Source organism: Nicotiana tabacum, unplaced genomic scaffold, assembly GCF_000715075.1.
Source record: "Nicotiana tabacum cultivar K326 unplaced genomic scaffold, ASM71507v2 Un00010, whole genome shotgun sequence".
Lineage (NCBI taxonomy): Eukaryota > Viridiplantae > Streptophyta > Magnoliopsida > Solanales > Solanaceae > Nicotiana > Nicotiana tabacum.
In genome coordinates, this window is record NW_027438248.1 from 771,046 (window position 1) to 776,856 (window position 5,811).

The window sequence follows — 5,811 nt, forward strand, 5'->3', positions numbered from 1 at the left end:
GGGTCCACGGCTCCCGGGACCACTCGGAAGGCGTAAGCTATAGCACACTAAAATATGCAAATCGCGCGGAGTTCTAGTTTTTTGGCCGAAAAATGCAAAGCATTTGGAATGATCATGGTGGGGCGGATACTATGGTTCCTTAGGTCGTATTTGATAGTCCGGAAAAATTTTAGGCGATAGGGGTCAGGAGGTCCCGCGACCACTTGGAAGGCGTGGGCTATAACACACAAAAATATGGGAATCGGGCATAATTCTAGTTTTTTGGCCGAAAAATGCAAAAAATGAGAAACGATGATGGCGGGGCGGTTACTATGGTTCCTTAGGTCGTATTTGACGGCCCGGAAAAATTTTAGGCGATCGAGGTCCGGTGGTCCCGGAACCACTTGGAAGGGTGGGCAATAGCACACAAAAATATTGTAATCGGGCGGAATTCTAGTTTTTTGGCCGAAAAACGCAACAAATGAGGAATGATCATGGCTGGACAGTGACTATGGTTCCTTAGGTCGTATTTGATAGTCCAGAAAAATTTTACGCGATAGGGGTCCGGAGTTCCCGGGTTCACTTGGAAGGCGTAGTCTATAGGACACGAAAATATGGGAATCGCGCGGAATTCTAGTTTTTTGGCCGAAAAATGGAAAAAACTAGGAACGATCATGGCTGGGCGGTGACTATGGTTCCTTTGGTCTTATTTGATAGTCTTGAAAAATATTAGGCGATAGGGGTTCGGAGGTCCCGGGACCACTCGTAAGGCGTGGGTATAACACACAAAAATTTGGGAATCGCGCGGAATTCTAGTTGTTTGGCCGAAAAACGCAAAAAAGGAGGAACGATCGTGGCGGGGCGGATACTATGGTTCCTTAGGTTGTATTTGATTTCCCGGAAAAATTTTAGGCGATCGGGGTCCGCGGCTCTTGGGACCACTCGGAATGCGTGGGTATAGCACACGAAAATTTGGGAATCGGGCGAAATTCTAGGTCTTTTTTAGTAACATGCAAAAAATGTGGAAAGATCTTGGCAGTGCGGTGACTATGGTTCCTTTGGTCTTATTTGATAGTCCGGTAAAATATTAGGCGATAGGGGTTCGGAGGTCCCGGGACCACTCGGAAGGCGTGGGCTATAACACACAAAAATATGGGAATTGCGCGGAATTCTAGTTGTTTGGCCGAAAAACGCAAAAAATGAGGAACGATCATGGCAGTGCGGATACTATGGTTCATTAGGTCGTATTTGATAGTCCAAAAAATTTTAGGCGATAGGGGTCAGGAGGTCCCGGGACCACTCGGAAGGCGTGGGCTATAACACACAAAAATATGGGAATCGCGCGGAATTCTAGTCTTTTGGCCGAAAAACGCAAAAAATGAGGAACGGTCATGGCGGGGTGGTTACTATGGTTCCTTAGGTCGTATTTGATGGCCCGGAAAACTTTTAGGCGATCGGGGTTCGGGGTTCCCGGGACCCCTTGGAAGGCGTGAGCTAAAGCACACGAAAATATGGAAATCGCGCGGAATTCTAGTTTTTTGGCTAAAAACGCAAAAGACTAGGAACGATCATGGCGGGTCGGTGACTATGGTTCCTTAGGTTGTATTTGATAGTCCGGAAAATTTTTAGGCGATCCGGCTCCGGGGGCCCCGACCCACTAGGAAGGCGTGGGCGATAGCACACAAAAATATGGGAATCCGGCAAAATTCTAGTTTTTTGTCCAAAAAATGCAAAAATGAGGAACGATCATGGCGAGGCAGTGACTATGGTTCCTTAGGTCCTAATTGATGGCCCGATAATTTTTTAGGCGATCCGAGTCCGGTGGCCCGGCCCACTCGGAAAGCGTGGGCAATAGCACACAAAAATATGGTAATCGAGCGGAAATCTAGTTTTTTCGCCGAAAAACACATTAAATGAGGAACGATCATGGTTGGGCGGTGACTGTGGTTCCTTAGGTCGTATTTGATGGCACGGAAAAATTTTAGGCGATCGGGGTCCGGTGGTCCCGGAACCACTTGGAAGGGTGGGCAATAGCACACAAAAATATTGTAATAGGGCGGAATTCTAGTTTTTTGGTCGAAAAACGCAACAAATGAGGAATGATCATGGCTGGACGGTGACTATGGTTCCTTAGGTCGTATTTGATAGTCCAGAAAAATTTTACGCGATAGGGGTCCGGAGTTCCCGGGTTCACTAGGAAGGCGTGGTCTATAGGACACGAAAATATGGGAATCGCGCGGAATTCTAGTTTTTTGGCCGAAAAACGGAAAAAACTAGGAACGATCATGGCTGGGCAGTGACTATGGTTCCTTTGGTCTTATTTGATAGTCCGGAAAAATATTAGGCGATAGGGGTCCGAAGGACCCGGGACCACTCGTAAGGCGTGGGCTATAACACACAAAAATATGAGAATCGGGCGGAATTCTAGTTGTTTGGCCGAAAAACGCAAGAAAAGAGGAACGATCATGGCGGGGCGGATACTATGGTTCCTTAGGTCGTATTTGATTTCCCGGAAAAATTTTAGGCGATCGGGGTCCGCGGCTCTTGGGACCACTCGGAATGCGTGGGTATAGCACACGAAAATATGGGAATCGGGCGAAATTCTAGGTCTTTTTTAGTAACATGCAAAAAATGTGGAAAGATCTTGGCAGGGCGGTGACTATGGTTCCTTTGGTCTTATTTGATAGTCCGGTAAAATATTAGGCGATAGGGGTCCGGAGGTCCCGGGACCACTCGGAAGGCGTGGGCTATAACACACAAAAATATGGGAATTGCGCGGAATTGTAGTTGTTTGGCCGAAAAATGCAAAAAATGAGGAACGATCATGGCGGGGCGGATACTATGGTTCCTTAGGTCGTATTTGATAGTCCGGAAAAATTTTAGGCGATAGGGGTCAGGAGGTCCCGGGACCACTCGGAAGGCGTGGGCTATAAAACACAAAAATATTGGAATCGCGCGGAATTCTAGTTGTTTGGCCGAAAAACGCAAAAATTGAGGAACGATCATGGCAGGGTGGTTACTATGGTTCCTTATGTCGTATTTCATGGCCCGGAAAAATTTTTAGGCTATCAGGTTTCGGGGTTCCCGGGACCCCTTGGAAGGTGTAGGCTAAAGCACACGAAAATATGGAAATCGCGCGGAATTCTAGTTTTTTGGCAGAAAAACGCAAAAGACTAGGAACAATCATGGCGGGTCGGTGACTATGGTTCCTTAGGTTGTATTTGATAGTCCGGAAAATTTTTAGGCGATCCGGCTCCGGGGGCCCCGACCCACTAGGAAGGCGTGGGCGATAGCACACAAAAATATGGGAATCCGGCGGAATTCTAGTTTTTTGTCCAAAAAATGCAAAAATGAGGAACGATCATGGCTGGGCGGTGACTATGGTTCCTTAGGTCGTATTTGATGGCCCGAAACATTTTAGGCGATCGGGGTCCACGGCTCCCGGGACCACTCGGAAGGCGTAAGCTATAGCACACTAAAATATGCAAATCGCGCGGAGTTCTAGTTTTTTGTCCGAAAAATGCAAAGCATTTGGAATGATCATGGTGGGGCGGATACTATGGTTCCTTAGGTCGTATTTGATAGTCCGGAAAATTTTTAGGCGATAGGGGTCAGGAGGTCCCGGGACCACTTGGAAGGCGTGGGCTATAACACACAAAAATATGGGAATCGGGCGTAATTCTAGTTTTTTGGCCAAAAAATGCAAAAAATGAGAAACGATGATCGCGGGGCGGTTACTATGGTTCCTTAGGTCGTATTTGACGGCCCGGAAAAATTTTAGGCGATTGGGGTCCGGTGGTCCCGGAACCACTTGGAAGGGTGGGCAATAGCACACAAAAATATTGTAATCGGGCGGAATTCTAGTTTTTTGGCCGAAAAACGCAACAAATGAGGAATGATCATGGCTGGACGGTGACTATGGTTCCTTAGGTCGTATTTGATAGTCCGGATAAATTTTACGCAATAGGGGTCCGGAGTTCCCAGGTTCACTTGGAAGGCGTGGGCTATAGGACACGAAAATATGGGAATCGCGTGGAATTATAGTTTTTTGGCCGAAAAACGGAAAAAACTAGGAACGATCATGGCTGGGCGGTGACTATGGTTCCTTAGGTCTTATTTGACAGTCCGGAAAAATTTAGGCGATAGGGGTCCGGAGACCCGGGACCACTCGGAAGGCGTGGGCTATAACACACAAAAATATGGGATCGCGCGGAATTCTAGTTGTTTGGCCGAAAAACGCAAAAAATGAGGAACAATCATGGCGGGCGGATACTATGGTTCCTTAGGTCGTATTTGATAGTCAGGAAAAATTTTAGGCGATAGGGGTCCGGAGGTCCCGGGACCACTCGGAAGGTGTGGGCTATAACACACAAAAAAATGGGAATCGCGCGGAATTCTAGCTGTTTTGCCGAAAAATGCAAAAAATAAGGAACGAACATGGCGGGGCGGATACTATGGTTCCTTAGGTCATATTTGATTGCCATGAAAATTTTTAGGCGATCGGGGTCCGCAGCTCTTGGGACCACTCGGAATGCGTGGGTATAGTACACGAAAATATGGGAATTGGGCGAAATTCTAGGTCTTTTTCAGTAACATGCAAAAAATGTGGAAAGATCTTGGCAGGGCGGTGACTATGGTTCCTTTAGTCTTATTTGATAGTCCGAAAAAATATTAGGCGATAGGGGTCCGGAGGTCCCGGGACCACTCGGAAGGCGTAGGCTATAACACACAAAAATATGGGAATCACGCGAAATTCTAGTTGTTTGGCCAAAAAACGCAAAAACTGAGGAACGATCATGGCGGGGCGGATACTATGGTTCCTTAGGTCATATTTGATAGTCCAGAAAAATTTTAGGCAATAGGGGTCAAGAGGTCCCGGGACCACTCGGAAGGCGTGGGCTATAACACACAAAAATATGGGATCACGCGGAATTCTAGTTGTTTGGCCGAAAAATGCAAAAATTGAGGAACGATCATGGCGGGGCGGATACTATGGTTCCTTAGGTCGTATTTGATAGTCAGGAAAAATTTTAGGCGATAGGGGTCCGGAGGTCCCGGGACCACTCGGAAGGTGTGGGCACACACAAAAATATGGGAATCGCGCGGAATTCTTGTTGTTTTGCCGAAAAATGCAAAAAATAAGGAACGATCATGGCAGGGCAGATACAATGGTTCCTTAGGTCGTATTTGATTGCCATGAAAATTTTTAGGCGATCGGGGTCCGCGGCTCTTGGGACCACTCGGAATGCGTGGGTATAGTACACGAAAATATGGGAATCGGGCGAAATTCTAGGTCTTTTTCAGTAACATGCAAAAAATGTGGAAAGATCTTGGCAGGGTGGTGACTATGGTTCCTTTAGTCTTATTTGATAGTCCGGAAAAATATTAGGCGATAGGGGTCCGGAGGTCCCGGGACCACTCGGAAGGCGTGGGCTATATAACACACAAAAATATGGGAATCGCGCGGAATTCTAGTTGTTTGGCCGAAAAACGCAAAAAATGAGGAATGATCATGGCGGGGCAGATACTATGGTTTCTTAAGTCGTATTTGATAGTCTGGAAAAATTTTAGGCGATAGGGGTCAGGAGGTCCCGGGACCACTCGGAAGGCGTGGGCTATAACACACAAAAATATGGGAATCGCGCGGAATTCTAGTTGTTTGGCCGAAAAACACAAAAATTGAGGAACGATCATGGCGGGGTGGTTACTATGGTTCCTTATGTCGTATTTCATGGCCCGGAAAATTTTTAGGCGATCGGGGTTCGGGGTTCCCGGGACACCTTGGAAGGCCTGGGCTAAAGCACACGAAAATATGAAAATCGCGCGGAATTT